Source organism: Hordeum vulgare, chromosome 4H, assembly GCF_904849725.1.
Source record: "Hordeum vulgare subsp. vulgare chromosome 4H, MorexV3_pseudomolecules_assembly, whole genome shotgun sequence".
Classification (NCBI taxonomy): domain Eukaryota; kingdom Viridiplantae; phylum Streptophyta; class Magnoliopsida; order Poales; family Poaceae; genus Hordeum; species Hordeum vulgare.
In genome coordinates this window covers 508,023,642-508,033,371 of record NC_058521.1, presented here as the reverse complement: position 1 = coordinate 508,033,371, position 9,730 = coordinate 508,023,642, and positions in this window count along the sequence as shown.

Here is a 9,730-nt window from a genome sequence, read left to right as displayed (position 1 = left end):
GCTCTGAATGCTTTGGCGACGATTGCTCTTGAAGAGGCGTGATGACCGCAGGTTCCCGAGTGAATTTATTCCAGGATCAATTGTCCCTCCTCTGGGGAGATGCATCGTTGAAGAACGCCTGAAACGCTTTCCTTGTACAACTGGCCATCAATGACAGTGAACGACTTCGACCGGCGAACTATCTGCCTGGCCTGGACTTCGTCTTCTGGTAACTCCTGTCTCAGGATATATGCGATGATCGGCACAGTCCAATCAGGGATGACAACAAGAATCTCCATGATCAGATCAACCACAGCAGGTACGTCGACTTCAGTCGGATCTGTCAAGCTCTTTGGTTGTACTGGTTCCTCTGTGAAAGGATCTTCTTTAACTGAGGGAAGGTGGAGGTGCTCGAGGCAGACGTCACTCGGGACTGGTCTCCGAGTGGATCCGAGTTTTGCCAACTCATCAGCTGCTTGGTTCTTCATTCGCGGAACATGGTGGAGTTCTAGACCTTCAAACTTCTTCTCAAGCTTCCTCACTGCATTGCAGTATGTGGTCATGGTGGGGTTCCTGACGTCCCACTCTTTCATCACTTGATTAACCACCAAATCCGAATCGCCATAGACCATCAGGCAACGGATGCCGAGTGCGATGGCCATGCGCAGTCCATAAAGGAGAGCTTCATACTCTGCCTCATTGTTGGAGGAATTGAAGTGTATCTGCAGCACATACTTGAGTTTGTCACCCTTTGGCGATACGATCACAACGCTAGCGCCGGAGCCATTCAACATCTTGGACCCATCGAAGAACATCGTCCAATGAGCCGAGTAGATGTGGGTCGGTTGCTGTTGTTCTACCCATTCTTCTATGAAGTCAGCCAGAGCTTGAGACTTTATAGCTTTCTTGGCCTCGAACTTGATATCACAGTACAACATCTCCATTGCCCACTTCGCCACTCGGCCCGATGCGTCCCGATTGTGGAGGATTTCCGACAACGGAGCATCAGAAACGACAGACACCGAGTGGTCTTGGAAATAGTGAGCCACCTTCTTCGCAGTCATGTAAATCCCGTAGATAAGTTTTTGATAGTGGGGATACCTCTGCTTGGAAGGGGTCAGGACTTCGGAGACGTAATACACTGGCCGCTGAACTTTGTATGCTTTGCCTTCTTCTTCTCGTTCGACTGTAAGAACAGTGCCGACGACTTGATTTGTAGCCGCGATATACAGAAGAAGGGGTTCTTTACTGAGCGGAGCAGTAAGAATCGGCTGGGTGGAAAGTAGGACTTTGAGGTCGTCGAATGCAACTTGGGCTTCATCTGTCCACTCGAAAGTATCTGATTTCTTCATGAGTCGGTACAGAGGGAGTGCTTTCTCGTCGAGTCGACTGATAAACCTGCTCAAAGCCACTAGGCAACCTGTGAGCCGTTGAACATCGTGTATTCTGACCGGCCTCTCCATTCGGACGATGGTCCCGATCTTTTCGGGGTTGACATCGATCCCTCGTTCGGAAACGAAGAAACCGAGTAACTTTCCGCTGGGAACGCCAAATGAACACTTGGCGGGGTTGAGCTTGATATCGTACCTACGAAGGTTGGTGAATGTTTCTGCCAAGTCAGTCAGCAGGTCGGAATCTTTACGAGACTTGACTACGATATCATCCATATATGCCTCCACATTCCGACCGATCTGGTCGAGGAGGCATTTTTGGATCATGCGCATAAAGGTAGCTCCTGCATTCTTCAAGCCGAATGGCATAGTGATGTAGCAGAAGCACCCGAATGGGGTGATGAAGGCTGTTTTTAATTCATCGGGGCCATACAGACGGATCTGATGATAGCCCGAGTAGGCATCAAGAAATGACAAACGCTCGCAACCCGCAGTCGAATCGACAATTTGATCGATGCGGGGGGAGCGGAAAATGGTCTTTCGGGCAGACCTTATTGAGATGCTTGAAGTCGATGCACATTCGGAGTGACTTGTCCTTCTTTAGCACCATGACAATATTGGCGAGCCACTCGGAGTGGTGTACCTCGCGAATGAAGTTGGCTGCCAAAAGCTTGGCCACTTCTTCTCCGATTGCCTTCCTCTTGTGCGCGGAGGACCGACGCAGGCGTTCTCGGACAGGCCGAGCGGTGGGATCCACATGCAGTCGGTGCTCAGCCAACTCCCTGGGTACACCTGGCATGTCAGAGGGCTTCCATGCGAAGATGTCCTAGTTCTCACAGAGGAATTGGGTGAGCTCGACTTCCTATTTAGGATCGAGGGTGGTGGAGATGTTCGTCGGGGCAGCAGTGTTGTCTGTCGGGTGGATGCTGACCTTCTTCGTCTCTCCCGCCGACTGGAATGCAGCCTCCGAAGCTAGCTTCTTCGCACACATCAAGTCAGCGGGGTCGACTGTTTTCTTGTAGTCGTCAAGCTCGAGGACAGCCATCTGCTAATCGGCGATCCTTGACCCCTGCTGCAGACACTCTTCGGCCCGCTGTCGATTGCCTGTGATAGTGATCACGCCTTTCGGGCACGGCATCTTTAGCTTCAGGTACACGTAACATGGACGGGCCATGAAACGTGCATACGTCAGGCGGCCCAGAATTGCGTGGTATGCACTCTGAAAGTCCACCACCTCGAACGTCAGCTTTTCCTTGCGGAAGTTCTTGTCGGAGCCGAAAACGATGTCCAACGCGATCTGGCCGAGTGACTTGGCCTTTCGTCCAGGGATGACTCCATGGAACTCCATGCTGCTCTCGTTGAGTTTGGACATCGGAATGCCCATCCCCTTGAGAGTGTCGGCGTACATGATGTTCAAGCCACTGCCGCCGTCCATGAGGACTTTGCGCAGTCGGACTCCTTCCACCACCGGGTCGACGACCAGAGCCTGTCTCCCTGGGTGGGTACGTGTGCTGGATGATCCGACTAGTCAAAGGTGATCGCAGTCTGAGACCATTTGAGGAACTTGGGGTTGGTAGGGGTGGCCATGTTCACCTCCCTGTTCACCAGCTTCAGTCGACTCTTGCTCTCAACGTCAGCGAAAATCATCAGTGTTGCATGGACTTGGGGGAACGGATCCTCCTTATCCTCATCATCATGTTCATTGTCCTTTTCACTCGGTTGCCCTTCGCCGAATCCCTGGATCAGGAGGCGACATTGCCGAGTGGTATGCCTCGGATTTATGGCGTTGCCCTCTTCATCCATCTTCGTATGAATCGGACATGGCTGGTCCAGGATGGGATTGTTGAACTGCTTCTTCTTGGGGTGAACTGAGCCTTCCCCTTGCCCTTGAACTTGGCGTTGGTAACAGCTGCAGCTTCTGCTTGCGAAGTGGACGGAGCTTTCTTCTTCTGCTTCCGAGTGTTGCTCCCATCTCCATCGGCGACTGTTTTGTGCTTGCCGCTTCGGATGCGGTCCTCTTCTTCACCATTTGCATAGCGTGCCGCTATCTCCATCATCTTGCTCATGGAGATGTCGCCTGTTCGGCCGAACTTCAGGTATAGATCCCTGTACCGCACGCCTGCCTTGAAGGCGCAGACTGCTTGGTGTTCTGCGACGTTTTCCACCGTGTGGTAGAGAGTCGTCCAACGCTGAATGAAATCGCGCAGGGGCTCATTCTGCTTCTGGACACAGTGCTGGAGCTCCACAAGGCCAGCAGGGCGCTTGCACGTCCCCTCGAAAGTCCTGATGAACACTCGGGCCAGATCTGCCCAGCTGTACATGCTTGAGGGGGCCAACTGGTTCAGCCACGCTCGCGCCGAGCCGTCGAGCATCAGAGGAAGGTGCTTCATGGCGACGTGGTCGTCCCCCTCCACTGATCTGGACTGCCACTCGGTAATCATCCAACCACGTTTCTGGCTTGGACTCTCCTGCAAACTTGGTGATCCCCGTCGCCAATCGAAAGTTGGGAGGGATGTCAGCCGAACGGATTCCTCGACTGAAACACTCGGGACCAGAAACGATGGTCCTGCTTCCACTCGGACGGTCAATATCGTAACCATCGCGGTGGGCTCGACCCCTGTCGACCCTTCGCTGGGCGATATGCCCTCTCGCGTCGGGCCATAGGTCGTAAGTGTCACCGACTGAACGCCGATCATCATGATGTCGGGGCCCGTAGGGCCCACCCCGCGGAGGGGTGCGTGAACGGCGACGATCTTCGGGATTTATGGAACGGCTGCCTCCCCTGTGTCGCTGATGAGAACCAGGGTTGTGAACTGACCGGTGCGTATTCGCATGAACAAAACTATTATGGATCCTGTTGTGCGACTGGGAGACCGCCGAATTTTGTTGCTGCGCCGTGTGCAACAGGGCGCAGATTTGCTCGATCCCCCTGTCAGCCTCTGAATCAGTCGGCTGAAGGGAATCGGCTATCTTGGCAGCCGCAGCCAAGTTGAGGATGGGTGTGCGGAACAACTCCACGTTGCTCCGCCGAGTGTGCCGACTGGCAGAACGGCGAGGTGGACGGCGAGCGCCAGATGTTTCGCCGATCTCGTGCTCGTTCCGGCCAGCTTGACGGGGACCTTCATGGGAGTTGGCCACGTGTACTTTTGCTGCAGGACCGCGACCCACGTACTCGGAAGGAAACTCAGTCGGAACCGAGTCCGAGCGCTGGGACGGCGGGGCAACCACAACCGACTCTAGGACCGCCACTTGTGAAGACGCGTTCTGGCACGCCTGGGCGTGTTGTACCCATCGCTCGAGCCGCGGACGGCGGCACCGCTTGTTGCGGCGCGTGACGGCGGTGTACGTCGACACCGGAGCCGACTGCTGGAGAAGAAGAATGTCGCGGGCGCCGGCACGGAAGTGCGTAGCCCCGCGGCGGGTAGCGCCTCGACGTCGAGAGGGGTGTCCCGAAGCCATGCCGAATCATCGACGATGAAGGAGAGAGCGCCGAAGAGGATCTCGTGACCCATGCTCGAATCTCCACCGGACAACATGACGAAACGATGTAGTCGCAAACTCGCCGGAAGTCGCTTAGACGCCTGCCCCACGGTGGGCGCCAACTGTCGTGGGTATAAGTCTGATAGTAGATGTGTAGGGTACGAAAGGATGGGCAGAGCCTTAGCTACGGCGAGGTTGTATGAGTTCAGGCCCCTCTGTGGTGGAGGTAATAGCCCTACGTCTCAGTGCTCTGGGAGCTTGTTGTCGAGTTGAATATGGAATACAGTGATTTGCTAACCCCTGCACCAGTGGGGGAGGGTGACTTATATAGAGTGTGCTGCCCTCCACAACGGTTTGGTTTACAGGGGTGGAGTAGTGGCGAATTAATGCCTACGTTACAGGTAACGTATGTCTTAAATGCTAATAAAGGCACATGGAAACGTATGACCGTTTCCCTCCAAGGGGGTTATGATGCACAGAGTGGAATCCAGTCGGTTAGTTTGATATTCTCCGAATGGTCGTCTCCGACTGGATGGTCGAGGATCTGTTACCGACTGGATGATGGGAACTCCTTAGTTCAGTCGGAACTGACTAAGGGCCTTGTCCCTTATGAGGGGTAGTCCTTGGGTAGGACCTACAGGGCAGGCCTATGAGCCTACCCTAGGACTATAACCCCATCATTCAGCTTGCAAAATCAATGGATTATCCGAACTTCGTTCATGGACAAGAGAAATTCTGCAATGCTTGTGAGGATTCCCAAGTGTTAGAATGCGAGATTCGCTAAACCTTATACAGAGTAATGATTTAGGTGCGGAATGTATTGATCACCATGACGACTTACTCTTATCATTCTCTTGCTATTCGGAATGGTAAATCTGAGAGACTTACCCATAGAGAGAGACGATGTTCTTTGAAGCTTTTATTTAAGCCTTAGAATGGTATGATGAAGACCCATGTACATGGCAATTGTTGTCACGCGTAGGAAATTTTACGGTGAGGATGAAGCCAAGACCCTTCTCGCTACAAGATAACCACAAATAGTAGACCACCATGAGAATCACCGATAGGTTATTTAGAATGGTCACGAGACTTGTGAGTTAAGAAGACCCAGTGCAGGAAGAAGATTATATCAACAGAAAAGCACTCGATTTTGATGAAAACATTATGAATATAATGGAAGAGCATCACCAAAGGTGTTAGTATGAAGAATGTGAGGAGTCTGATGCCAAGATCCAGAGGATTGTAAATACTTGAGGGACCGGTTACTCTCATTTTAAGTGTGGTAGCACCCCACTTTGCAGGAGACTCGATTTGTTAGAAGACCCCCAAACCCTAACCTTTTTTTTCTAGCCTCTTCGAATCTCGAGGACGAGATTCATTTTAAGTGTGGTAGGTTTGTAACATCCCAAATTTTGGTATGTTATAATATTTACTAAATTGATAGTTTGTTTCTTTGAGTGATTGAAACTTGAGCGAAATTTAAAACTTTTTGAAACTTTTGAATGAGAGGGAACAAAATGACTTTCCCATTTTTCTTTTGAATTCAAATTCATCCATTTAAAATCAATGACAGAAGATAACATGACTTCTTCAACTATAAAGAATTTGAATGAATGTGGCATTTGAATTTTCCTTTGGTTTTTGATTTGAATTTTTATTTTATTTGTGGCACAAGATTTCAACCACAAATTTTTTCCTCACAATATACTTGCCAAGCAAGAAAGAGAGGAGGTAACATGACACCCTCCAAAAAAAGTCAGAAGAAAAATAGTGCCAAAAAAATTAAAGACAAAATTTGGATTTTATTGGATTTAAAAAAATAATTTTTTATAAAGTTTAGTTTTGTGAAAAATAAAATGTCTATGTTGTAGGAAATTTTATTCTAAAATTTTTGATATATAATATGCCTATATAAAATATTCTCTTAATTTCGTTTATATTTTTTTCGCTGTTTATTTTCAAAAAAAAAAAATTCACCAGGAAATACTATTCACGCGTCTGCCTGATTTGGGCTGATGCGAATGGCTGATTCCTTTTGGCCCGTGTGGCTCCTCTCCCTCCTTTTCTCCTCTTTTCTTCTATGTTTAGTCCCACATTGCCTACCTAATGACTTTTAGACCTTCTTTCCACCTATAAATATAGACCCATAGGAGCATCCAAAAAATCATCTATTTCGGGTTAAATCAATCTTTTGGTTTGACTAGGTTTACTAAATAAAAATATTCTCTTCTCTTCGGCGGGATTTCTCGAAGTCGTCTCCTCATTGAAATTAATTCTTACTCTGCATTCTAAAGGTATTTTTCTTCGTATTTTTCTCTTATACTCTCGTAGTTTATTATTTCTAGACTAGTATTTCTACACTAGTATACGGTAGAGTAATTAGATTTATCAATTAGTCTCTGTATTTACACATTAGTCCTAGAGTTCTTCTATACACAGCATTTTTCTTCCGTGAAACACCTTGACCCTGATTTTTAAATAGCCATAACTTTTTACTCGTTTATCCGAATTAGATGAAACCAACGCCTAGAGTTTCGTCTTGATCCCACCTATCAGGTAAAATTTTTGAAATTTTCAAATTTCAAAATTTGTTCACACTGACATTCAAACTTCTTTTGATCATATCTTTTTATCCGTAGCTCCGTTTTAGATGAATCCAATTGCGTGGGATTCGTATCAAAGTAATCTTCCCTTTTGTACCATTAGTTTTAACTTTTCAACTTATAATTTTGATCAAATCTGATTTATCTATTAGTGCCCAAAAGTGTTCACATCGTTCTTAGCCGATTCAATGTTATATTGAAGTATTTGTATCTTTTGATCCGCTATTTCAAATCTAGTAATTCTTTTTTTTCTACATGTTCATATTGATCCCCTATATCCAGTAGCATCATTAGTTTTGACCTTTGAACCTTACAAATTTGAGCGATTCAAATTTGTATTCGAACATTCATTTGATCTTACCTTGCAAACAGTAGCACCTATTCCATTGATTTCTTTTGCCCCTAAACACTTGTGTTATGTACTTTCTATTCATAACAACCATGCTCCAATTCCAATACTTTTGACCTTTATAGAATTCAAATTCTATTCATACTTCAATTTGCTATAACTTGTGTTGTAGTTGTAGTGCTCCATTTCAAGAAATTCTTTCTACAAATAAATTCTTATGTCTTATACTATTTGTCAAACAACATTCATGTTGTTCTCCCAATATTTTTTATCATCTCCCATAGTGTATGCAAGTCGAACTTATATAGCGATAGTTGATCATCCTTTGACTCTTTTGAGTTGACCCCTTTCACCGTTCCTTTTACAACACCATAAGGCCCTATCTTTTCTTATTAAATCTTGGTATGTCGTTATTTTGTACCAAGACATGTTTTGTTCTTATGTTCTTTTGGTTCTTTCTTTTGGCATGAATGTTTATTGAATGCTATTCGTTTACGATAGATTGCTCGGAGTGTGGCGAGTAGATTTATCAGGATTATGAGAGCGACCATCTTCATCAAGTAATACCAGGCAAGTCACGTTGATCATGTTTTTTTACCTATGTTTTATATGCGTTGTAGCTCTACCTTCTTCACCCAATTGCATGCAAAGTAGGTACTTGGAAATTGGATCTTGATGTAGTATCACGTGGTACGCACCCATCACCCTTGTTACTTGGCTCGGGACGATGAATTTTATTTTGCTATGCTTTTAGTAGACGGGGTTTTGGTTGAGTGTTTATCATGAGTGTTGTGTGAACTTAAAAATCAAGACCTCAAGAACTCCAAGACTTGCAAGACCTCAGAACGAAATATACCTCTGGGTGAAGGACGGTTTAGATGGGCTCCGTGGAGAAACCAGTGGACGACCCGGGATGCATGGGGAAGCGCCATGACATCTTGCGGAAAGCTTCACCCAGGCTCAAAGACACGGATATTTTCAAGACCCACGGCTTACCTGCACAACCACAAGTCATTATGGGCTCTAGCTTGGTTGGACAATGCGGCGACTCTGGACAGGCGGTGCTACGAGATGTAGAAGAATGGTAGGATTGGATGGGCACCGACAGAGGATTAGAGGAACCCATTGAAAGACCATGTTTTGATCATCCGGTCTTCAAACACCCTGAAGTGCGAAGACATACACGGAGACGATCAAATCTTGTGGGGAACATGTGCAAAACTCTGCAGAGTACTCAAACCTAATCGATTAGCCGTGTCCACGGTCATGGACAACTTGAGCCAAAGGAACTGAAACTATCAGGATTTCTCAACACCATTATATATATTTGATGTGGGTAATATTGATAACTTGGGTATGAGAAATGGTTGGTGGAACCTTCTCATTAACAACCAACAATGTAGTAAATTTTGCTTTTACCTCTCTCTTGTTGTAGGAAAATTTGCTTTACGCAAAACTTAAATTACAGCCCCACCTGCCATATATGCATATAGTATAGATAATATTTACACCTCTCTCTTTTGTGACTTGCCGGCATATTCCATATGCTGACCTACACGGCTGCAACGTCTTATGTTGCAGATACTTCCTTCGACGAGTAAGAGTACGATTCGGGGTTACGGTCTGCAGTCAACTTGTCGTTGGTGTTTATTGGGACTCCACTCCCTTGACTGTTTCCGCTGAGATTTTTGAGGTATATATATCAGTTTTATGTTATTTACATGTGATTGCACTTTGATATATACATTGATGTACTGTGTGTGCCAGCATACTGATCCAGGGATGGCCCAGATACACAGAGGCTTGACTCGTTTTGAGTCGGGTCGCTACACCCAAGGATGGTCCTCGCGAAACCCAAAATCATAATGGGGGTTATACGGGAGCGCTGCAGCCACTGCCTGAATAGCTGCCTCACGGAGACGAGCAGC